The sequence below is a fragment of the Peromyscus californicus genome, unplaced genomic scaffold (genome assembly GCF_007827085.1).
Source record: "Peromyscus californicus insignis strain IS unplaced genomic scaffold, ASM782708v3 Scaffold_6__1_contigs__length_162567912, whole genome shotgun sequence".
NCBI classification, from domain to species: domain Eukaryota; kingdom Metazoa; phylum Chordata; class Mammalia; order Rodentia; family Cricetidae; genus Peromyscus; species Peromyscus californicus.
In genome coordinates, this window is record NW_026294584.1 from 129604701 (window position 1) to 129630385 (window position 25685).

Here is a 25685-nt window from a genome sequence, read left to right on the forward strand (position 1 = left end):
TGAAACGTTACGAGTCTATCATAAATGTGCTCCAACTACAATCTTACAGGTGGTTAGGTAAAAGAGTCTATAGGTCACTAGAATGTAACTGCCTCTCTCTTTCTATGTCACAGTTTACTGGCAGGGCAGGGTAACTCTGCTTGGAGCTAGGAAACCTGCCTTAATAGCTTCACTGCACCTGGTATGCAAAAAGCCCTTTTGTTCTGAGTCAGTTGCTCTGGAATGCCATTTGGTCTGTGAGAGAAAGGAAGGTCTGAGCATCACTTGCACAAGAAACAAAGCTATGCACCTAACGTCTGTCTCTCCTAGGTCTAGGAGACAAGGGGTGTCTCCGTAAGGGTGTTTACCTTAATTCAGGAGACTAGCAGTTAGTCCTTCTGTCTGCCGTTTGTCTTGAGAGGTATTTCAGATAAAAAAAAAAAAAAACACTGTTAGAAGTTCTTGGGGACTATGAGAGTGCACATGAATTTCATGGCAGGAAACAGCTGATATATTAAAAGCCAAATAACACCAAAAACCTCCTTGAGATTTGGGTTCCTCTGGAAGAGTTCCTTGATTCTTCCAGGTATAGCTTTACCTTATACAGCTGAATCCCTGCTTCATTATCCCTGTGGCTCATAGAAAGAAGGTGCTCAGCATCGTGGACCATCATGGACATCAAGATGCTATCATGCACCAGCCAATCAAACAGCAGGGAGGAACCACCAGACACCTCTGAGAAAGACCCAGGTGAAGAATGGGCACCATTGAGTGCTGGAGAGGATGTGAAATGATGGGCCCTCACAGCTGCTGCTAGGGAGACCTCAAGGTGGCACAGCCATTCAGAAGACAGCTGGGCAGTTTCCTATTTAACAAGATGTGCAATCCAGGGACCCAGTTCTTTGGTACTTACTCAAATGAGTTCAAAACAGAACAAAACAAAACAAAACAAAAAACTTATGTCCAAACAGAACCCACGGCCTCCTTCATACTCACCAGAAATTTTAAGCAGCTCAGGGAGCTGAGATGCAACTCTGTGTAGCTTATGTTCATGGCCTTGAGTTTGATCCCCACTACAGTAAATAAGCACACATGGACACAATAGAATGAATAGCTAAACACCCCCATCAAGTGAATGGGAAAATCATGGTATATGCAGACAATGGAATATTACTCTGGGGGAAAAAAGTTCTTGAGCCACAAAAAGATACAGAGCAACTGTAGATGTGTTTTATGAAGTCAAAGAAACCAATTGAACAGCTGCCTGCTGCATAGCCACAGCCATGTGATGTTCTGGAGAGGGCTGCTTCTGGAGGCAGCGGGAAGATGGTGGTTGCCAGAGGTGGGGGCGGGTGGCATGGGCAGGCACAGCAAGGCATTTTATGGCTCCGAAATCTTTCAGAAACCTTCAGACCTCAGGGCTCTCTGGGCCAGCTGTAGGAGTAGATAGTGGCAGAGGCCTGCTGACCTGGGGAAGCCTAGGTTCTTTGTGCCCTGAGGAAGCCAGAGGGGACACTGACCAGCCTAGAGGGTATCTGTCACTGGAGGCTTTTGAGAGGAAAAAACATGTCTCTGATGAGCCAGGAAGGAGAGAGAGAAAGCTTGTAAGCTTCAGAAGAAACAGTATGCCAGGGCCAGTGATGACAGAGAGGGGGAAATAATGATGAAGGGGACAGTAATGATGAAAGGGACAGCCTGAGGCTGAGACTCGGCAGAGCTGAACCTATAAGGTTTTGCCTGCTCTATAAGGATACAGCCTTTCTGGAGAGCCATGAAAGGATGGACCCTTTAACAGGATGCACGGTTGGGTTCCTGCTTCAGAAACATGGCACCAGGAAGCCAGGCTTCATGTGGAGGAGAGCTAGAGATGACAATGTGAAAGAGGGGCTGGAGCTGACTGCAGGGTGAAGGAGGGTCAGAAGACTGTGGTCTGGGAAGGCTCGGGAAGAAGTGGATGCAACCTGAGGCCATATAGAGGTGGCTGGGGAGTGAGTCAGGAGGAAGAAAGGGGCTGTGGCACTCTGAGGACTCTGGTCCAGGTGAGGGTGGAAGTAGAAAAGTCAAAGCTCTGAGATGTGCAGACTGTGCCATGAGGCTATTCAATGCTAAGTTCGAGGCTGTCGGAACCCCCGGGCAGGAGCAGTGTTGTGTATTCCCCTCAGTTGCTATGCCTTGCTTTGCTCCATCAGACTTTGACCAAAACCTGAGCTGTGAAGGGACATCTGGGGGTTGTTAGATTCTAGAATAAACATCCTTCCCATTGCCAGGGTGGCCAGTGTCTAAAGTGGTGTCATGTTAGAGCATAGAGGAAAACTTGACAAGCCCCTCAAAGCCGGTGTGGTACCATACTGAGCAGCTCCCCAGACGGCACCATTGACTCAGTCAGTGTTGACCTGCACTGGGAAAGGTGGACCACAGAAACCTCGATTTCTCTTAACTCTTGGGGTTTCTATTGCTAGAATAAAACACATGGCCCAAAGCAAACTGGGGAATAAATATAAGCTTTATTCGGCTTATATTTCCAGGTCACAGTCCATCACTGAAGGAAGTATGGCAGGAATTTGAGGCAGGAACAGAAGCAGAGCCCATGGAGGAGTTTTCTTGTTCCCTGTGGTTTGCTCAGCCTGTTTTGTTAGACCACCCAGGACTACCTGCCTTCAGGGTGGCACCACCCACAGAGGACTGGGCCCTCCCACATCAATCACCAATCCAAACACCACCCCACAGACTTGACTACAGGCAGTCTGATGGAGGCACCTTCTCTACTGAGGTTCCCTTCCCAAATGACTAAGATTGTCACAGAATCCAAGTTTCCCACCTGGCTAATGAAGGAAGACTTGCGCAGTCCCAGGTTTCCTCACCACTCTGAGCACTCAACTGATCTGTTCGTCAAGCTGGAATCCCAGAGCACCCTGCCTATGTGGATAAAGCCCAAGCAGCGTACAATTCCCACCGAGCCTCAACACAGAGTCTCACTCTGAAACTTCACCTCACTAGCTTTCCAACTAGAGACTCTCTGACCAGTGAGCTTGGTTTTATTGTTTGTTTGTAAATTACTGGATTCTCTGAAGCTCTGACTTTATTTTATAAACCTAAGGCCATGGAGTTCCCTGTTTACTGCTGTCTTTGTTACTTTTCTATTGCATTGATAAGACACCATAACCAAGGCAACTTAGAGAAGAAAGCATTTATTGGGGGCTTACGGTTTCAGAGGGTGAGTCCATGGCCATCATGGGAGGGAGCGTGGCACTGAAGTGATAGCCCAGAGAGCTCATATCCTGATCCACAGGCACAAGGCAGGGAGAGCACACTGGGAATGGTGTGGGCTTTTGAAACCTCAAAGCTCATCCCCAGTGACACACCTCCTCCAATAAGGCCACACCTCCTAATCCTTCCCAAACAGTTCCACCAACTGTGGACCAAGCATTCAAATACATGAGCCTGTGGGGGCCATTTTCATTCAGACCACCACAATGGCTTTAAGTTTCCTGATACTAAGAAAATCTGTCTCTCTCCCAGCATGTGTGTAGTGTAAGGAGCACAGTACTGATGTCCCCATTTCTAGCACTGAGGGCGGGGATGGATGGAGGTGATGGTTTCAGACCCATGTGTCCTTCCTGGATGGAAAATTTCTGGAGTTTGAACCTGACTCCAGTTTGATTCTGGTGCTATTCTTAGAGTGGCCTTGAGGCATGCAGCTGAGGGACAGGACAGGTCCCAGGTGCTGACATACTTGTCCACCGTTCTGTCCACAGTACTGGCCATCATCCACGCGGTTGAGTGGAGGCATCCACATGCTTCCTAATCACTCTGATTCAGCACAAATGATCTTCACTTTCTGCTTCCACCTGCAAATAACCAGGCATTTTAGGACATGCTGTCTTCCATGGAGGGGAGCTAGCTCTGCTGGGCAGGCCCCTCAGTCAGTCAGAGAAGCCAGGGAGGCATCAGAGACTCTGCCTTGCACTTCTGTAACTTTCATGAGACCTTGCCACAGGGAGGCTGAGGCTTAAAGAAACTTAGTAAACTCCCCTAGAGTCACATGACACAACTTGAGTCACCTGACAAAACTTGTCCAAGTCAAGATTGGAGCCCAGGCCAGTGGCGCCGCCCCATCCTCCACTCAGCAGAATCCTGCCGGGGTCGGACAGGATTAGACTGCATTCTGTAGCCATGATGTAGTAAAGAGTTGGGATATGGGAAATGCCCCCTCTTCCTTTGTTTATTCTTTCAGTAACCAGTGGAGACGACCCATCTACTTCCTCGGGACATTTTGAGGAGTAAAACATTCTGTCCGCACATAGCTCTTGGTCTACAGCGTGGCAGCATGGCTCTGCTGTCTAGGAGTACTTTATGACTGCTGTACCAGACAGTGGCACGACGGTGACAGGGAGAGGGAGACTCCTCCTGTCCACACTCTGCACCGAGTGGGCCTCCCTTTCTCTCACTCAGCCCTTTCCCGGCAACCCTAGCTAGGGACATCATTGCAGACCCAGGCTTGAGCTTGTCAGGGATCCACCATGCATTCTGGAAGTGATGCTTTTTTTTTTTTTTCTGTTGAGAACACCATCATTTAGTATTAATTTTTGAAATTGGTGTTCAGTAGAGCCCACACTCTTTTCTACCTCCCTGCTCCCAGAAAGCATCTCTATCACAGACATAGGCGGTTATGAGTTCTCTCCTTGGGTCTGTGTTCTGGAAGCAAATTGGCACATCCCAGCAGTGGAGGCTGCCACGTTGGCATAGCTGGGGTATCTGGTGCTGTCAGCCACACACACAGGACTGAAGAGGGATAGCAGAGCGGACACTGGAGTTACCAGCTTCCCTTCTGTGACATGACACTAGTGGTCAGCACGCCTCCCTGGCATGCTTGCCAGAGGACAGTCTTTCCAGACCGTAGTCGGCTGTCTCAGGCGTGACTTGTGTTAGATCCGTGCGGTGTGAAGCAGCAATCACCAGCCTCAGCTGCCTGGACCTTCCTCAGTGGAAGAAGGCTTAGTGCACAGGCTGGATATGCTGGAGTGCCAGAGACCAGAGGAAACAGGGTGTGGCTGGGACAGAATGGGAAGGGTGGCAAAATGTCACAAAGGGTGACTCACCAGTGCAGAAGTTACAGATCTGTGGCAGAGAAGAAAGGACTAACACTGCAGGTAGGCAATGTGGGAAGAAGGGAGAGGGGTGCCCAGGACCTCGGGCACGGGGCTGTGCACCTGTGTGCCTGCCTGCTCTGCAGGAGGGCCAGTGTTTTGTGGCTGTCCCAGAAAGCTGAGTGTGGGATGAGGCATGCGCTAAAATTATAATAATCCGTGTGCTTACATTATCCAGTTAGCTCACTGCTGCTGCCCACCACAGCACAGAAGCAGCAGAGGTGAGTGTGCTGGCCCCTACAGAACCAGTTGTCACTGCTCCTCACTCCTACTCTGTGATGGCTAGGGAAAGGGACACTGAGGAACTGAGTGTAAATAACTTGTCCTGGACGGGCAGTGGTGGTACATGCCTATTATTCCTAGCACTTGGGAGGCAGAAGCAGGTGGATCTCTGTGAGTTCTGGTCTACAAAATGAGTTCCAGGACAGCCAGGGCTGTTACACAGAGAAACACTGTCTTGCAAACTAATAACAACAACAACTACAAATTCCAGGTCTATCCACTAAGGACAGGTAGAGGCAGGTAGGCCCAACCCTCAGGACTCAAGCCCTTGGCCAGGTATCTCAGGGCTGTTCTTGGGAGGAAGAGGTTTTAATAACTCCCACCCTATCCACCTGCTTTCTCCTCTTCTTCTATCTGGGAATCTTCTGTCACAGAGCAGAACGCACTGCAGAAGAGACCGGGTATGTCCCTGTTGGAATGGCAGGATTAGTGACATCCTGGGCTGGAGGAGCACTGACTACTGTCTGACGTGTTCTTGTCTTTCTTCTAACATAATTTGCAAGGTGACGGAGATATCTGGGGATTCCTGAGGAGGCTCAGGAATTATGGGTCCGGGGATGAGCCTTTGAGGGGCACAATTGTGCAGGGTAGCAGAACTCTCCACAGGTTGGGAAGGATCACTGAGACCTCCCCCGGGAGAAACTGCACTGGGCTGGGATAGGCTTGGAGCAGGAGTCACGCCCCAGGGCTGCAGACCTAATTATTCATGGAATTTAGACTCAGCTTCTAATGTTCATTTATATCCGAGTGGCGCAGCCAAGTTTAAAAATATGACTGAATAATGAAACACTCCTAACCACTCACAGCATGTCCGACTCTAGACCTGGGAGCTCGTGCTGCAGACACAAAGTTTTGGCATCTCACAGCAGGAAACCCCTTCAAAGATGATCCCTCTATCCTCACCCCACACACACCCCACCCAGGCACAGCTCACTCCAGGCTGCTTGCTCTCTACCAGCCAGCCAGCTGAGGCCTCAAGCCTGTCTCTCCTTGTACTCAGACATCTATTCCTCTGTGAAATGGACACATTGATTCCTCAGAGGACTCTTTAGCAGGGCTAGAAGGATGCTGCATGAAGTTTTGTCAAGTACTTCCCACATAATGATGAGATCATCTTAATGTGGGTCTCAGAACCCATCACGGGTCCGACTCCAGTCATTTCTCATCCCTCCCCACCCCTAGATTGTATGGATCACTCGGAAACCATGGTTTGACATGATGGGCCATCCACCAAACTCGGTCCTTCTCTATGTCTTCCCTGTCCCTGGAGGAGGAGGAGGAGGAGGAGGAGGAGGAGGAGGAGGAGGAGGAAGGATGTTCAGTTCTGATAAAATGATCCTCACAGAATTCCAAGTCCTCCCTCCATCCTCTCTGCACTTTGATGCTTTACCACATGGCGGGCACGAACTTTGTCCATCTAGCCTGTCCCCAGGCATAGAGATAGGACCAGGATACTGTGACCTTCTCCAGCAGAGATGAAATCCTGAGTTGCTTGGCTCAGTCTTGGCCAATCCAGGCTGCCATTCCTTGGGGAGCCCTGAATGTGGACTTGCCTCCTGGAGGCTGGCTTCCTCACACCTGATTTATAGTGCCGCTCTGCTTGCACTCTGAAGGAAGCACTCTGGTGATGCTGGCACACAGCAGGCAACCAAGATTTTAAAGTGTTGCTCTGGAAGCAAATTTGCCCTTCATGCTGTTAGAATAATTATTCCCCACTGCCTCCCTGCTTACAGCCAAAACAGCAGTAGTGAAACCTAACTAACATGGAAAGGCTAGGGAGGAGAGAAAGAGGAGAAACTGAGCCCACACAAGGCAAGGAGATGGAGAAAGCCTGGCGGGACCAGTCTTTAGTTTCCACATTGACCAGCGGCAGCCTCTGGGTGCCCTGCCCTAGCCCTTTCTTCTCCAAAACGATGCACCCTGCATGTTCACACTGGCTGTGGTTTAAAGCTGAGCAGAAAGTATGGCTTTTATCATTTTAAGTATGCACCCCCAGGCCAAACCAGACAGAGCTGTTTTCAAAACTCGGTGTTCAAAAGCAGCTTCAAACATTCTGTTTCCCGCTCATGGTTCTCTCTCTAGAAGAGGCACCCTCTCCTCCCCAAGTCTTTCCACTGTTCTATGCTCAGCTTCCTCTGCCTGGAGGCTCCCCCTGGCTAGCTGAGACTTGCCTTAGCAGAAGGGCATCTGAAGCACAGCAGGTAAAGGGTGACATTGTCTTCTGGCCACCAGCAAAGGGGCCCTGGGAAACCAATATGGCATTTCCCTTGGACGGTGGCATATTACAGAAATACAGAAGTACACATTTCTCCGAAAAGCAGAAGATTCCTAGTGAAGATAGTCTGTTTTCAATGTACTTAATCAGTTCCAGGCACTCCAGGTCTAGCAGACCCACCATGGTCCTGTCATCTAGTAGTCTTTATCTGTGAGCAGATGTTTGAGCCAGTGCAGCAGGGACAAGTCTCCCATGTCCTGCCTTGCCCTCTGCATCACATCACACCTTAGTTATTTCCTGGGAAGCCAAAGCAAAGCACCCCTTTCCTTTAGCCAGAGTAATTGACTTCACTCAGGAGAGACTCTTGACACATCATTCATTTGGGTTTTCCCTACTCCCTCTGTCCTTGTGTTAGACACACTTGTTCGTTGATTTATGTAGCATCTTTAAAAGATTTAATTTTTCTTTATGTGTATGTCTATGTGTAGTGATGTGCATATGTGAGTGCAGTGTTCATGGTGTCCAGAAGAGGGCACCAGATCCCCCTGGAGCTGGTGTTATGAACCATTGAAGGTGTTGGAAACCAAACTCCAGTTTTATGCAAGAGTAGTACATGCCCTTAACTGCTGAGCCATCTCTCCAGCCCTGATACAACATCTGTTTAAGCAGCCAGTAGTAATACCTCATTAAAGCCAGTATTAATTCAGAAAACCAGCAGAAAGTACCAAAAATTTCTGTAGCTGTCCTGTATAAAATAAAGATTCCAGCTCTGTCCATGTTCTTTTGAAGAATGCCATGGTGACAGTTGATTTAGATCAGTAAACTGCACAATGCTGTATTTATTGAAATGATGTTACCTTGGCTCTGCCTGCCAAGTTCATGGTCAAAACTATGACAGCTTATAAGCTTGATTCAACCCATTGTATAAGGCTCTCTCTAGAGAACTCCTTTGACTGCTGTTCAGGCGCCAATGTTTTTGGCTCTTTTGATTTTTTTCCAAGTTATTATTGCTGTACAAGAAACTCTGATTTTATATGCCATCTATCTGACAATCTTGTTAACCTTTCTTTCTTGTTTTAGTCAACTGAAAATTTACTCAGGTCTCCCAGTTAATCATACCTTCTGTAGATAACAATTTTAAAACTCTAATTTTTATTCATAAATGCATTCATAAATTTTATGTGTTATGGGTATTTTGCCTGCATGTATGTCTGCACCACTCACATGCAATGCCCTCAAGTTCAGAAGAAAACGTTGGAGCCCCTGGCAATGAATTTACAAACACTGTAAACCACCATGTGGGTGCTGGGAACTGAACCCTGGTCCTCTGGGAGAGCAGTCAGTGCTCTAACCAGTAGGCTGTCTCTGCAGCCCCCTGTGTAGCTTGTTTTCTTGTCTTGGTGCTTTGTCTGAATGTACTGACCTCATCCACAGCAGAGTTCTTGCTTGTCCTGACTGCATTGAGACTTGTACCATTAACTGGTGTCTGTTGGAGGTTTTGCTGAGTTAAGGAAGCTTGTTTACAAGAGGAAGGTCTGCAGCCCACTGGGAGAACTCCTGCTTAGCATGTACAAGACCTGTATCTCATTACCAGTACAGCAAGACAGTTAAAATGCATCTAAAAAGTTAACCACATAAGAATAAAACCACAAAGTTAGGCATGGTGGCACAGGACTTCAATCTCTGCACTCAAGAAGCAGACGCAGGTGGATCTCTGCAAGTTCTTAGCCATATTGGTCTACATAGTGAGTTTCAGGACAGCCAGGGCTATAGTTAGACCTTCTCACTCCCCAAAAGAATATAACCCAATTCAAGGGCCCAACAGAAGAGAACTCATACATAAAATATTGAGTTCACTGCTCTACAGCCAGCCAGCCTGCCCGTGTTCTCCTAAAGGATTACGAAAGTGGCCTGGGGAACGGGTCAGCCAAAAGAAAAACTGCATCAGGGTGTCGTGGGAACAGGGAACCGTGCATTCAGGTGACAGTGGATCTCCCAAGTGTAGAGGATGAGAAAGTAGAGAGAGGTGAAGAAAAAGCAGGAATTGAATACTTGGGGTCACATGCTGGGGTACCTCAAAAGCCCACCTCGGTGAGCACTGTTCTTTATTTTGCTTAAGAATTCAAACTATGTGTTTAGGCTGGGTATGCAGCACCATAGCAAAACCCTTGCCTCGCGGCACAGGGTCCTGGACTCAATACCCTGCTTCTAAACAAAACAAACAAACAAACACTCTTTGATTATTAAAAGTAACTAAAGTCATTGGTTAGGAAAGAACAAGTCAGTACAGTTAAATTGATGGACAGCAGCAAAGAGAAGCAGATGAACACTACCTTTCTGCCCAGTGCACACAGAGCAGCAAAGTGTTCGGCCCTGGGCCACTCACATGCCAGGGGAGGGATCTGCTATAGACCACAGCCTGAGGTCTATGCTTCCAGCTGACAGACTCATTCTCATCCTGTTCAGCCAGGACTTACAGACACAAAACAAGCCCTGCTAGCTTTATTGGTCAGGTGTTGGCAAGGGAGGGTCCCCAAGGTGTGCGACCTGGTTACTGACAGCATGAAACTGGGTGGGGTCTGCCCCCACCCCACTACCATCTGGCTTTTGAACTCCACAGTCTTTGTTTCCTTTCTTGTTTGGGACCTTTCCTGATGGCAGTATACCGAGTCTCAGCCATGGCAGGTCACGCGCATCATTCTGATGGAGAGACCTTTAGTCTCCACTCCAGGGAGCAGAGGTTGCTCTGTAACCACCAGCTCAACCATCCCCATCTCCGCACTGTCTTCTTGCCCTCTGTCCTGTCCCACTGTGGTCAAGACAGGAGCATGCAATGGAGCAGGTGTGCCCTGTGTTTTGGGACTTTGTGCACAGGCCTCTGGCTAGTGGGAACCTGGGTGCAGATGTGTTATGATGCCCTTCCCACCTCAGCAGACATGACTAAAGGAGTTCCGTCTTTGAACAATCAATGTGCCCTTTCCACCTCAGCAGACATGACTAAACGAGCTCCATCTGCTTTGAACAATCAATGCATTTGTCAGGGCCACTCACAGCAGGAGCAAGGCCCTGCAGGCAGCTGCATGCTCTGTTCTGTTCCACAAGAACCCCAGCTGCATGTGTCAGTTGCCCTGCTGAGGGTGGAACGGAGGGCAACCTGTGGGAAATTCCAGGAAATGCAGCCTTTGTGTCTAAGGAGCCCTAAGGACCCTGAGATGCATCTTGGCAAGAGCAGCTCCTAGAGTCCTTTCCCTCTGCTTCTAAGAAACCCCAGTGCTCAATGGGGAAGGAGTGCTCAATGGGGAAGGAGTGATCTATGGGGAAGGAGTGATCTATGGGAGGAGTGGTCTGCATTAGTAGAACAAAGACATGCAGGAAAACCCCCAAACCCTTCTACTTGCACCCCACAGGACCATATGCCAAAATGTTTCCCCCCACTTCTGAGTATTTCATTGTCTCCATCAGCCCTTTCACCAGAATTATTTACTCCTTAAAATGACCACTGCCGTGATAGAGTGGGGGTGTGGCTCAGTGGTGTGGCTCACCAGCCCGAGATTTATCCCAGGCGTTGGGGGGAAAAAAAAGGAAAGGAAACTGGCTTCCATGCCTAGTCCTGGTGAGTGTGTTCCCGTCCCCAGATCTGTAGGTGGCACCAGGGAAGCACTCCAGCTACCTGGGGCTCAGTTCATGGGTTACCTAGCCAGCCGAGCCCCCAGCCTGATTGTCCTGCCCCAGGTCTGTTGCCGTAGGAGATTGAGGCTAGTCTAGATGCAGGATACCCAGCCCAGGTTCCAGAGCAAAAGGGTGAGGAGTGTTAGCGTGGGAGACAAGGCTCCTGTCCACTGGCCTGAGAGTGGGGCGCCCCGAAATGGGAGGGACCAACCTCTCCAGAGCTTCCTAACTGGTGCTCAAGCCTTTTGATAAATGCACTAGAATGGCCTAGCTGCACACCCTAGGCAGATGAAGCCCCCAACTCAGGCCCCCTTCCTCCTGTGTGCCTAACTGTTATTGGCTGGGATGAAGGGACTCAGCTGCAAGGTCCAAGTACTGTCACCTCATCTGCGAGCTGCGAATCCTTGTTCGCTAAAGTCTATCCTGACAACATGGCATGAAAGTTGACATTCAGAGTACTGCACCTGCCAACACTGTTCTCAACGCTCTGTGGGTCTCATTTTAAGGAACCTTCCCCAGAACCACCGCTGAGAATGTGCCCAGTTTAACCCAGAAGCTGCAGGATGACATGTATACCAGCCAGCGAGCTAGTCCCTCATTGTTTTGTGAAGGATGACAGGTGCTGAGGACGCAGTGTGTGCCAAGGTTTAAAACGGTGGGAAGAAGGAGGCTCAGTGGGGCTTGTGCTGAGAACGCTCCTTCCTCCATCCACTCACTCAGCACGGTGTGGTGTGTGCATTCCTGCACTGTTGATGATCAGAGTGTGTGTCGTTGCTAAGCACCGTGATATGGTGCCGACTCAGAACTAGCAAAGGAGCCAGATACATCACCTGCATGGAGAAAACCAGTGTGCATGTCACTGGGGCCCAAAGAGAACAATGCAGAGTGGACAGGAGTACAGATGGGCTGGAGGGGCCAGAGGTGCAGCAGGAGGTGCAGCAGGAGGTGCAGCAGGAGGTGCAGCAGGAGGTGCAGCAGGAGGTGCAGCAGGAGGCCCCGTCGGCCGGTAGTTAAGAGCACTGGGTAGATTTTGACAATGTGTGCGTGAAAACCTGCTCTTTGGGTTTGGACCTGAGCTTGTCAGTCATCTTTGCACCATCGCCAACACCAGGGCTTGTGGTGACCCAGCCTACCCTGAGTTTTGCATGTTAACATGGCAGCTTTCACAGACAGTGGGGACGAGAAGCCCCAGTTTGAGGCGGGAGGACTAGAGGCAAGGCCCAAGACAGAGCAGACAGGGCAGCACCTTCACCCTGGCTCTGTTCTGCAAGCTGCCCCCGAGCCCAGGAGGCTGCTGTGGGTGGGAGCTTCTTGGGGTGTCAGAGCAGTTGCCCCACTTGTGTTCATTTACACCCTGAGCCAACGAAAACAAAGGAGGCAGTCTTGAGCAGCTGTGCAGATTCCTTATGCAGCAGCTGGTTTTCCAGTCCAGCGTGTTGTCCCTTAGGAGGGGAGGAGGGCAGTTTCCAGGAGCTTGCTCACCGTTCCCTCTTGTTGGAATTGAATGCTATATGCTGCTGTTTATCCTGTTCTCAGGGCAAAACCTCTGTTCTGTCTATAAACTTGCTAAAGCCGAAGTCTCTGGTCTCTTTTCTTGAAGATTTTCTAGATTATGTGTGTACATGTGGGTTTTGTGCACGTGTGCAGATGCCCACAGGAATCAGCATCACCAGATAAGATGCCCTGGAGTTAGAGTTTACAGGATCTGGGAGCCGCCTGGCCTGGGTTCTGGGAACCGTGGATTCTGTGGAAGAGCAGAGTGTACTCTTAACCGCGAAGCCACCTCTTCAGTCCCCAGAAGTCTCAGCAGGAAATCCTGACTAAGGGTGCTGTCTGGAAGGTGGGGGATGAAAGGGGGACGGTGGAGCTGGTTCCACGCAGAGGCCACTTCTCAAAGCCACAGTTTTTCTTTCTTAGCCCTATGACCAAAGCATTGCCTCAGCTTGGCGCCTGCCGCTTATCAAGTTAACGAGGAGAAAGAGGAACAGGAAAGAAACCAGAAGCAGAAAGCTGGTTTGTTTGTAAAGTGGGTTAAAAGAGTGTTTATTAAGGGAAACAACCGCCCTTTCATTTTTACTCTTCAAAACAGAAAGGCTTTCATGTTATAGCCAGTCGCAGACCTTGGACTCAGCCTGAGGCGGGTTTCCCACCACTGCGGATGTGTCTCCATGAAGGGAAAGTTGGGATCCAGACCCAGTGCCTGGAAAAGTACTGCCCAGCAGAGCCTGGCCAGCCTTGTGTACCAGGGAGACACTGCCACACAGGCTGGCATGGCCAAGGCCCCTCAGAGGATGCCCAGCCTGAACAAGTCCAAGTGGCTGGAAAAGTACTGCCCAGCAGAGCCTGGCCAGCCCTGTGTCCCAAGGAGAAGCTGCTGTACAGGCTGGCATGGTCATGCCCCTGAGTCCAGGTCTTGGCCTTGGCACCTGCTGCCAAGGATGTCCCAGTCTGTAATAGACCAAGACACGAGAGTCGTCCAACTCTGGGGAAAAGCTTTGAGCGTTAGTGCTATGTCCTGCCACGGCCAGCTGGGCAGTGCGGGTCTTGATGGCCATGGCTGCCTGTTCTGAGACATCTCTATATTTAGGTATGGCATGAGACAGCCAAGGTAAAGAAAGACGCCCCCAAATTACTTCAGAACACTGTTGCCCTTGGAGCTGTGGCTGTGTCTGTCCTTGCCTCGCAGCCCACTGCATGCCCTGTGTGCCACGGTGTAAAGGCAGCACCCCAAAGCCACAGCAGCTTGGAAAGCATCAGCCCTTCCTGAATGGCAGTCCTTGATGCTGGGTGGGTACGTGCCACTGGGCAGGGACCACACACAGTAGCTTCCTATTTGCTGTACTGAAGGGACACCGCATAATCCGTTTTAGCAGAACATGATATGGAGCTCTGAGTGACCCAGCCTTGTCCACTGTCTCCTGTCTCTCAAAATCAGGGGCCTGGTGGCCATGTGGGCAAAGTCATGTTTTCTCATATGGGGCCTCCAAAGTCTCCATGCCTAGGAAGAACAACTCTGCCCCTCTCTTCTGGCCCAGACAGCCTGTGCCTGAGCTGCCCTGCCGGCTCTGCCTGTGGGAGTCTCCCCCACCAGCCTTCAGTTCCCTCAGTGCCTTCTTGCTAGACGCCCCTGCTTCTGTCTCCTTGTAGACCCCTCCTCCAGGAAGCCTTCCTGGAAGGTCAGATTTCTTGGATGTCCTGCTCAGGGGCCCTCCCTGGAGGCCCTGTGGGCATTTCTGCTGGAACTTTCCATCCTCCATGCCCTAGGCTAGCCCATGCCCTGCAGAACCTTCACTGAGCACCCAGCCTTCCACTCTCTGTAGCTCAGGCCTCTTCCGTGCACACCCACAGACCCCTGTTGCTGTCCTCTGAGCGGTTCACTGGCTGGATTGAAGACTTGCCAAGGCAAAGGTTGAGCCCAGAATCTTTGCCTCTCGGTCTCCTGAGCTGCTCACCCCAAAGCAGGTGGAAATGTGCTTACAAAGCAAGAGTGGGGACCACACAGGTCTCCAAGTGGCTCATTGTCAAGCTGGGCAGTGTGACTGTGGGAAATCAGCTCCTATCTGGACTTCTCAGGCAGGCAGGAGCCAAGGGGAAGCATAAAGCCTCCCTGAGGACCCCATTCTGCCATGACAGGTTCTGCTGCCATCAGTGGGGCCATGCGGTACTGTGATGGCCATGGCTGCCTGTCCTGAGATGTCTCTATGTTTAGGCAGGACATAAAATAGCCAGGGTAAGAAAGACACCCTCGTGTTGCCTCAGAACACTGTTGCCCTTAGGCTGTAGCTTTGACTCCCAAGAGAGCTATTCTCAATTAATGGCTTCCCCAGAACCTTCTTGAGCTCTGGGAACTGCCCTGGCCTCAGGGATTCTGCTAGCCTCACCCCTTACTCTAATGATTAAAGACACACGGGTGCACACACATGCACATGCACGTGTGCACACACACACACACAAACACACACACACACACACACACACACACACACACACACACACACACACACAGCCAAAGCTTCCCCAGCAGGGAAAGGATGATAGGATTATTTCGTGCGAAGGAAGGAGAGGCCCTCAGGCACCCAACACAGTCTAAGGCCCCTGCCCCACAGGGACAGGATGCCTATGGGGTCTAGATGGCCATGACTCTACAGGCCAGCCTCAGTCTCTGAAGCCAGAGGAGCAGGATGGCGGGGAGTTGAGGTCCAGTGTGTTGCAGACAGCTCCTTAGATCAAGTTAGACAAAACCCACCATCTTTCCAGACAGCTGCTGAGCATGGCACCCCACAGGTCCTGGTCTCTTTAGCCCCTGCCAGTCTAGGCTCAAGGAGACCGAGGCATGGTGACCAGCAACTCAGTCTCCCTGGCCTCGCCCAGCAGCTGCGCTCTGACCCCTCCATGTTGTTCTGGGAGGGAGGCTGGAGCTGGCATAGGTCTGCTCCTTCCCAGGCTCTTTGACCAGGATAGAGAGGAAGAAATCAAAACTTTCCATTTCCCTAGCGAAGGGCAATTTTGTGCACACCTCAGGGAGGATGTTTGTGTTTAGGGAGGTCATGGCTGTCTGCTTTCAGAGTAAACGCTCCTGTGGTAACCCTTGGATAGGGCGCATCCTTGGACAGCTGACTGTTTGGCCTCAGTGTCCTCCGGCGTGGCCCCAGCTGCTGTGAGCTAGCACAGGGCAGCCAGGACCACCCTGCTGGTGTCGGGCTGGAGGCCCAGCTCCTCAGGGGCTGCTGTGTGAGGCTGCTCACCTTCCGTTCCCTGTGCTCACAGAAAGCAGCAACGCCAGCACAGCAATCTCAAGTTGTCAAGGCTTATGTTCAGTAGATGTTCCTCCCTAATGATGGGCTTGCCGCTAAACAAGCCATAGTAAGGGGAAGGTGACCATAGCACACTGCACCCCAGCATCCGCCACACCCTATACAGGTATCGGTTGCTTCCACTTGGGATTAGGGTTGTTTTCAGTTTGGGGCTTTGCTTAGTTGTTATAACCAAAGGCCCCCAAACGAGTAACTTAAAAGAAGCGAGGTCTCCTTAGCTCCTAGTTTTGGAAGCTGGAAGTCAGAGTGGTAAGGAGGGTGCCGCTGCGTCCGAGCATGGCGAGGCAGAGAAAGGGTGTGAGCTCTTCCCACAGAGCCAGTCACCCCATCGGGGGGCTCTATCCTGACGACCTCATCTAATCCTACCCATCTCCCAAGGTCCCCACTCCCCAGGACTGCCACACAAGTACTGTGTGTTAACCAGACACATACTGGACATCTCTGAATACCATCAACACAGGCATCTTGGGGTTGCTCCCCAGTACACGGACTTTGCAGGGCACACTGAAACCACAGCTGAGCTTTAGTGAACCCCACCAGCGTGTGAAAGTCTCTGGGTGGGCAGAGCCCAGTGATCGGTGGTAAGAGACTGTCAAACCAACTGGTACACACACTTGTACTCCCAGCTACTCAGGAGGTCGAGGCAGGAGGATTGCTTGAGCTTGGGAGGTCCAGACTAGCTTGAGCAACATAGCAAGAGACAGGAGATGGAGCCTCAGTATACAGCCTTGGCTAGCTTTGAACTGTGTGCAGACCAGGCTGGTCTCGAACTCACCGAGATCCACCTGCCTCTGCCTCCCAAGTGCTGGGATTAAAGGTGTGGGCCACCACACCCAGCCTTTTGATGTCTTCTTTAAGAGAAAAAACATTTTTAATTTTGGTGGTATCCAGTTGAATTTCTTTTTTTCTTTTCTGGCTCCTGTTACTGCTGTCCTAAGAAAATTTTGCCCGCTGTGAGACTCACATTCTATGTTCTCTGTAGACGTGTGACGGCAAAGCTTCGCACCCGGCTGTGACTAAGCTGGTTCTTGTATGTGGTGTGCAGTGCGTGGCAGGGGTGGCAGTGGCTTTTTCTACAGTGTCCAGCCCTGCCGGCACTATTTGCTCAAAGCTGTTTGCCTTGCTGAATCCCGTGGCCCCTTCGATGAAGGCCAGCTGCCCCATCTCCCTGCCCCGTCTCCCTGCCCCGTCTCCTGCCCCGTCTCCCTGCCCCGTCTCCCTGCCCCGTCTCCCTGCCCCGTCTCCCTGCCCCGTCTCCTTGCCTTGTCAGACTTTCTCTGGTCCCCAGGAGGAACCCAGGGCTGCTGCTGCCCAGCTGACCACATTGCTCTGTGTTTCCATCCTTACCTGGACGCCACACTGTCTGCTTGCTGTAGTTTAGAGAGTTTAGGAGGCCGGGGTTTGTACTATGCCTTGGTGGTGATGGTCAGTCCCAGGGGCAGAGCCCTGGGGACTCTGATGGGCTACACAAACCTGTTAGCACAGCTTTTCCAAGGGACTCGGGTCCCTTATCCTGAAGGTCCCCTTTGTTACTGTACATAAAGTGTCAGAATGAGCTCCCAGGAAGCCTGTGCGTAGCCATACCCTCCCAGAGCTCTGAGGGCTCCTACCTTCTTCCCTTCTCCCACACTCTCCAGTGGTGACCCCAGAAGCCCTGTGAGGTAGAGGGCAGGCCATGAATGCATCTGCCACTTTAAAGTTTTCTAAGGAACCAAAAATCAGAGCTACATAATGGAAACCACTTTGCAGCCCTCAGCATGGCCATTTATCTCAATCACCAGTGCATTTAAGATGTGGGCCAAACATATAAATCATATCTTGAAAGAAAGTATGTTGGTGCCACAAAAATTACCCTGTATTCTTACCACCTAATTCAAAAAATGTGTTTTGAAGCTTAGGGGAGCGCAAACAAGCTCAGGCTGTCAGTCTCCCACACTTCTGCCCACACATCCCACCTCCTGGCCAAACTCCACAGAGGGAGGGGCTGAAGAGGTGATCGGCACGCCCTGGTGGGCTGTGCTTAGACTGATGGTCAGTGAAGGTCAAAGGCCAGGCCAAGCCCCACCGTGGTCTGCTCCCATGTTAGTCAGTGTTAGCTACCCAGCTCAGTGGCTCTCACCCGAGGTGACACTCTCCAGAGCTCCTTCACTGCCATCCTAGGGGAGGGGACTAAGGACCCTCGGGCCCATCTTCCAGACTGAGGTGAAGAGGCAGGAGAGGGCTGGGGGCTGGAATTTGAGGCCTTCCCATCTCGGAACTTCCATGAGTCCATTTGATCCCATGTCTGCTCAGCAGTTCCTGGGAGAAACCAGTAGGTGTGTGTGGACCTTCCTACAGACAGGGCCCCAGCCCCAATTTCTGGAGCAACCCCCCTACACACACACACACACACACACACACACACACACACACACACACACACACACACACACACGTGTGCACGCATGCCCACACAGTGCTTCTGGTCTGAGAGCGCACTGAGCACTGTGAAAGCATCAAGGAAGAATGAACTCACACCTGGGGTCCCAACAGCGGAATCCTGTTCTCACTTCCTGGCCTCATCTCGGTCTACTTTTGTCACCAAGCATAGGGTTGGTTTTTCTCGGGTCATCTAATCCATTTGGGAACAAGTTTCATGCCCTTAAATCCTGCCTGCAAACAGGCCTGGACCCCTTCCTGCACCAGCATGGCAGGCTCGGGCCCTCTCTGAAGTGGGAGGCAGAGGTTCTGACCCAGGCTCGTGGGACCCGCCTCCCCTCTCCTTGTCCCTCACCCTGGCCTTCGCCCTTCCTCGGAGGGACAGTTGGGACCTCCCTGCCACAGAGAATGTGCTAGAAGGTCTGTAGGTCTCCAGGTGGGGAGCTGTCACCTCCCCTGCTCCCTCCACATCTCTTACAACAAGACTAACAACAAAAGACAAGTTCAAGTGGAAAGTTCCGGAAGGAGCTGCCACACCAAGACCAAAAGCTGGTTAGGGAGGAAAGGGTTTATTGGGCTCACACATCTACACTGGAGTCCATCACTGAAGGAAGTCAGGACAGGAACTCACACAGGGCAGGAACCTGGAGGCAGGAGCCGATGCAGAGGCCACGGAAGGGTGCTGCTTACTGGCCTGCTCCCCTGGCTTGCTCAGCCTGCTTTCTTACAGAACCCAGGACCACCAGACCAGGGATGACTCCACCCACAGTGGGCTGGGCCCTCCCCATGAATTACTAATTAAGAAAATGCCTTACAGGCTGGCCTACAGCCCGATCTTATGGAGGCATTTTCTTAATTGAGGGTCCCTCCTCTCTGATGACTCTGGCTTGTGTTGAGTGGACACCGAAACTGACATGAGATTACCCCTCAGGACCAACTTATTAGAAGAAGGCCTCTGAGCCATGAGGGTGTACGCCACCCCGGAGTAGGAGAGCAGCCAAGAGAACATTACATCAGAGACAGCATGGGGGTGAGAGATGAGATGGGAGGAAGATGGGGTGAGAGATGGCAGGAAGATGGGGTGAGAGATGGCAGGAAGATGGGGTGAGAGATGGGAGGAAGAAGGGGTGAGAGATGGGAGGAAGAAGGGGTGAGAGATGGGAGGAAGATGGGGTGAGAGATGGGAGGAAGATGGGGTGAGAGATGGGAGGAAGGAGGCAAAAATCTGGCAAGCAGGTGAGAAGCTCCCTCGCACAGAATGACGGAATCCTGAAGGGAGAGACAGGCCTTTCAGTGTGCTCTTGGAAACCCCAAGAACAAAGGAGATTTTCTGATGTTTAAAGGCTAATTTTAGGGGGCAGAGGGTTGAAGGGAAGTTGCATGCCCTACGATTCCGTCTGGCTTAGTCTACCTGCCAAGGGGCACAGGCTATAAACTTACCTTGCAGTTGCAAGGGGGTGGGACTAGTCTTCCTCACAGGCAAAAGTGGTATGAAGCCGGGCGGAGGTGGCGCACGCCTTTAATCCCAGCACTCGGGAGGCAGAGGCAGGCAGATCTCTGTGAGTTCGAGGCCTGCCTGGTCTACAGCGCGAGATCCAGGAAAGGCGCAAAGCTACACAGAGAAACCCTGTCTTGAAAAACCAAAAAAAAAAAAAGTGGTATGAAAACTGCCAGCGACCAGCAGAGACTGCAGGGCATGTGGCCTGCTTTCTGGAGGCAAGGAAAGGCAGCTAGAGGGTCTGTGATAACTTGCTCCCCCAGGGTCATCCCCAGCCCCATGGCAACCCCCAATTAGAACTGACCAACAGTTGGTGAGGGGCTGCAGGCATACTCAGGGATATGGCTTCCCTTTCCTCCTTACTGACCCCACCACAAAGGAGAGGCCTACGTGGCTGAGGGAAGCCTTTCTTCTCTCCTGCCCTGCGCATGTTGGACAAGCAGGCCTGGTCTGTCCTACACTATTGCAGGTTTATCTGCAAGACTGTCCCAAAGGGGTTGTGGAGACCCAGCGACAACGAAATCCTTTGCCTGCCTCTCGGATGGGCCTCAGGAGGCTACATAGCACCCCCAGCTAGCCCTGCCCTCAGCTTCCAGCCTTCTAGGTTGTGACCTCCACCATCCCCTCTGCTTACCCCTGCAGCCACCACCTTGCTTCCTGCCAGTCCTAGTCAGTCTAGGATGTCATGGGCCATAATACACCAGCACACAATCCATCAGCCATAGGGTCCCACAAGCCTGTCCTCTTTCTGGTCTTCACTCTTGGCTTAGGCATTTTGTCTTAGGAAGCCCTTCCTGGTCTTGGTACTACCTGTTGATAGAACCCCCCTAAACCTAGGGCTAGCTGCCTAGAAGGGTCTGTGAGAGATGGCACCACACAGGAGAAGGATGAGTGGGGTTAGCATCCCTCAGGAGAACATATGACAGACCTTCCAGCCTCCCCAGGGGGTCTGAATCTTTCTAGGGAGTCTGTGGAGGAAGCTCAGGCCAAGATCTTTACCTGGTCCCAGCCCAGTCCACCCCTGCTCCTGTCCCCTGTCCCTCCCAGAAGAGGGACATGTTGTAGGGAGGTAGGAAGTGGGCCGTGCAGAGGCCCACATGGCATAAGGAGTGCCAGCCCCAGCTTTCACAAGCTGCAGTGTGGTTTAAGATGTTTACATTAGCAAGTGAACACATTTAGCACACCCCAAAATATAATTGTGCCATTCCCAGGTTTTGACAGTGTGTGTGGAAGAGGCCCTCAGCCCATGCTGTGCACCGCAGTGTGCCCAGCGCAGACCCAGGCTGGAATTGGATACCAGCTGCTCCTTTCCAGAGTGCCATGCCTGGGCTGCAGCTGGCACACCTTTGTGCCCTCTGGGGCTGTGGGTCCAGGCAGATGTCCTCCCTGGCTCCATGCATGAGTACCGGTTAGACGGGCCCTTCTCTCATCTTAGAGTCGCGGCCTGACCTGCTGCCTTTCCTTGCAGAGCTGGGGTCCCTGCCATGACCTCCTTCAGTGAGACTGTGATGTGGATATGGAAGCGAAATAAACCCTTTCCTCCCTAAGTCGCTTTTGGTCATAGTGTTTACCACAGCAAGAGAAACCCTAACTAAATACATGTGTATGATATGTGCAAGTGTGTGTATGTGTATGCGTGTGTGTGCACGTGCAGCAGTGTGCATATGGAAGAAGCAAGCCATGTTAGTCCTCACCTTCCACCTCATTCACGGGCAAGGTCTCTGGTGTTTGCCACTTTGTACAGCAGGCTAGCCCACGAGTTCCTGGTGATGCTGGTGTCTACTTCTCACTTCTCTGTAGAAGCATAAGGGTCACAGACACGTGCCACATGCTCAGCTTTACAGGGGTCCTAGGGACTTGAACTCAGTCTTCATACCTGCATGACAAGTATTATTTACCTAGTGAACCATCGTCTCCTCAGCCCTTTGTGGGCTTTTTGGCAGTTCCCCAGAGACTAACATGCGTCCACTGTGAAGCATCTGTTCAGTTTTGTTTTTTGCCTATTTTTAAGAAATAAGAAGTAGAGTTCTTTACACTAGCCCTTTGTATATGAAAACATTTTCTTCTATTTTTTTTCCAAGCATCACAATTTTTAATTCCTCTTAAAAGGCGAATCTTAGCCGGGCGGCTGGTGGCACACGCCTTTAATCCCAGCACTCGGGAGGCAGAGGCAGGTGGATCTCTGTGAGTTCGAGGCCAGCCTGGTCTCCAAAGCGAGTTCCAGGAAAGGCGCAAAGCTACAGAGAAACCCTGTCTCGAAAAAAAAAAAAAAAAAAAAGGCGAGTCTTTCTTTCTTTCTCATTTCTGGGTGTCTTAGGTCTTCGCCTTCACTGGCTGTAAGCAGAGTGCCTTATGCCTGTTGAGGCCTCATCTTGACCACAATGAGCTCAGGGAGTTGCAGCCCTTAGCCAGTTTTGTGTCCAGTGGCTGCACCGTCCACAGTGGGCGCCCCCCCCCCCCCAGCAATCACTAATTAGGAAGACGCCCTTAAGCTTGCCTCCAGTTGGAGGGATTTTCTCAGTTGAGGTTCCTCCTCTCTGGTCGCTCTAACTTGTGTCGGGGTGACAAAACCAAACAAAACTAACCAACATAGACATTTTAAAAGCTCTATAGCCATGCAGTGGAGGTGCACACCTTTAATCCAGCACTCAGGAGCCAGAGGCAGGTGGATCTCTGAGTTCGAGGCCAGCCTGGTCTACAGAGCAAGTTCCAGAACAGCCAGGACCACACAGAGAAACCCTGTCTTGAAAAAGCAAAAATATCCAAGCCAAACCTTTCTGGTGCCTTTCTCTTTAGAAAGGAGTATAGAAACATGCCGTGGTGGGTTATGCCTATAACCCTAGACTTGAGAGGCTAAGGCAGGAGGATTGCATTGCTGTGAGCTCAAGGCTAGCCTGGGCTAGAGAGTGAAACTTGGTAACTGTCCTGTGCCAGCACCAAGCATTATCATTTGAGCAAATCTCTGCCAATCCACCATCTTCATTCATGCACAAGACAACTGTGAGCCGTCTAGGCCAGTGCTGTCCTGGGTGCTATGTGAACCCCACCATTGGACACTAGTGGACACTGCCCTAGTGGAGAAGTCCCCCATTGTCCCTAGGAGTTGGGTCTGGAAGACCTCAATGGTTTCATAGTCACCTTTGGGTGGCTTGCAGGAGCCTCTCCAAGGGCCAGGCAGTGCCAGCAGCAGCCCCACCGGTTAGAACCAGTCCAGGAGCAACCATGATAAGCTCTACCTGCCCATCCACAGAGGATACCACTCAGCGGCACCCAGGAAGGCTGGGCAGAAGATTCTGGCGCTCACCTTCCTCCCTCTTGGTCTGATGCCTCCAGCTACAACCCCATCCTCACCATCCATCCCCTTCCTCCACTGCCCAGCCTTTTCTATATATGGTCTCCCCAGCTTGGCAGCTTGTTGGCTGTGTGATCCCAGGCAGACTTTTACCTCTCTGAGCTGTTTCCCTCAACTCACTGGCAGGAGTGAGGCACCATGGGAGTATTAGCTCTGGGTGGTCACACCGCCTGGGACAGGCGATTATGTAAATGTGCTTGTTGGATGGGCCAGTATGAGTAGCTGCATCATGCTGCAATTTTGATGGGTCCATCTCCCCAGCTCAGCTGCAGATCCAGGTCAAGAGCTCTTACAGGCAGCCAAGCTACCTACCCCATGAGGTCAGGCGCCACTCTGGTGGGGACCTGGGACCAGAGGGACAGTGCCCAATAGGACAGGAGGCAAGTTCTCTTGCTGTGATGGGGCCTGTGTAGAAATGAGGGACAGTATGGGGACACTGCCACCCTAGCTCAAGAGAGGAAGTCACCTTCTATGTTGCTTTCCACATCCTTGACAGCCAGCACTGATGTGAATGTTTGGCCAGACCTCCTGACTCCTACCAACAAGCCATCCCTTCCTCAGCTCTGCAAGGCCTGAGGGAGCCTTGTGCAACCCATTCTAGGAATTGTGGAAGGCTGAAGGCATAGCTTCAGGGCCCAGCTCTCTGGGGGTAGCAGGGTCGTGGGACCTGCTGTGTTGACCTCAGGTCACTTCTCTGCAGGACTTTTGCCAGGAGTTACTGGGACAGAGGGCTGGCCTGAGGGGCCACCTCCTTCTTGGGGTGTTGCTGGAGTGGGTTCCCTCCCCCATTCACACCCTCAGGCTCCCCAGGGATACACAGAGGCAGAATCTGGCAGTCTGTTACCCTGCCTAGGTAACCTGGGTTGCTGGGGGAGGGCTGTTCTGAGTGACAGCTAGCTCCCTTGCCTTAGAGTGTTGTGTCTGCACCTGGCCTAAGCAGCATGGACAGTGGGACAGCACAGGGTGACGTGTGCTCTCCTGCCAGCCCCCCAAGAGCTCCTGCCCTCACGAGCACAGCTTCTAGAAGCACAGGGTACAGCTGGACAAGCCGACTGGGCCAGTGGTGCATGCTGTAAAAGTCAGGGGCTGGCCGGGCACGAGGAGGAGGAGGAGGAGGAGGAGGAGGAGGAGCTGCCCAGCTGATGCAGTCCTCCATCCACATTCAGCTTGCCCACTGGCTTTGAGGTCTTGGGAAAGGAAGAAACTTGAGATTTAATCCATTGAACAAGAAATAGGGTATCAGTCCTCAGAGACAGGGCAGCTCTGCAGAGGGGAATCCCAAGTTGGGAGACATACACAGTGCTTGTGGGAGTGTATGCTTCTGTTGTCATGGAAGCTGTAGTTGGGAAATGTCATCTGTGGGCACCGTGGGGCAGCAGAACCCGAGTTCAGTGTCTCCCCTTCTCCACACAGATCTGGGACATGAGTGACGAGGAGACCGTCTGAGGCAACCACAGCTCAGGAGTGCTCGGCCCTCAGCGCAGGACTCTTCCCCACGACTGGTGATCTGGGTCCTGCCACCTCCCTGGTTCTGATACCCACTCCCTCGAGGACTAGGGGTACCCTCTGCTGCCCAGTTCCGCTCTTTGCCGCACCATCTCACCAGCTCGGAAGTCAATAATAACTGTGGCATTGCCACTGATCTGGGGCTCAGGTCCTTCCACGTGCATTGATTTTCTTCTTTCCCCTCCTGTTGTCAAGAGATTCCCCGGGATATTTTCACATTGGCAGGGAGCATCTGACCCAAGTCAGCTCGAACCAGGACCTGCTAGGAGCTCACCTGCAGCGGGCCCTGGGCAGCAGTGAGGGCCGAGCTTACTGCCCCTAGTGTTCAGGTGGAGCACCACACTGGCCCACCCTCAGCTGCAGGCATGCTGTGGCGCCACAGTGCTCCAGGGATGACGAGACGCTGGGGAGCACGGCGCTGGTGGGGAGCAGGGCGGAGCTCTGCCTGCCTGGTGTGCAGCTGGACCACAGGCAGCTGCTGCACTGGGGTTGCTTTTGGGGCAAGGCGAGTTTCCCTCTTCCTTCCGGGTGGGTCCCTGGCAAGTGTGGTCACTTAGGAGATGGACTACTACTCTTCCTAGCACGCCCCTCCCACACTTACACACCTTCAACTTTGGTCTCCTGTCCAGACTAGGAGCCCAGACATGGCTGACTTAGGCAGATTTCAGTAAGGGAGACTTGAGAGGACCCTGGCCTAAAGTAGAGGCTACAACAGGTAACCCTACCCACCTGCACGATGATTCCCAGAAGCGGCCAGGCCTGAGCACAGGGCACCACATGCCACCTTAGGACGCAAGAGTCACAC

The 25685-nt window shown here is 51.9% G+C and overlaps 1 protein-coding gene across 9 annotated transcripts in view; it reads left to right on the plus strand.

The window, feature by feature from the left end:
• The window catches only part of Atg7 (autophagy related 7), a 279653-nt gene that overhangs the window by 230634 nt on the left and 23334 nt on the right, over positions 1-25685 (plus strand). For 3 of the 9 annotated variants that reach the window (XR_008214479.1, XR_008214473.1, XR_008214480.1), the window contains exon 19: positions 24788-25027. The exons of 5 other annotated variants lie outside the window; for them this stretch is intronic. The gene's annotated coding sequence lies outside the window, so the exon portion shown is untranslated. Of the gene's footprint in view, positions 1-2504; positions 3083-24787; positions 25028-25685 lie in introns of those variants that run through there. One more of the 9 variants, XR_008214478.1, reaches the window with a different exon arrangement.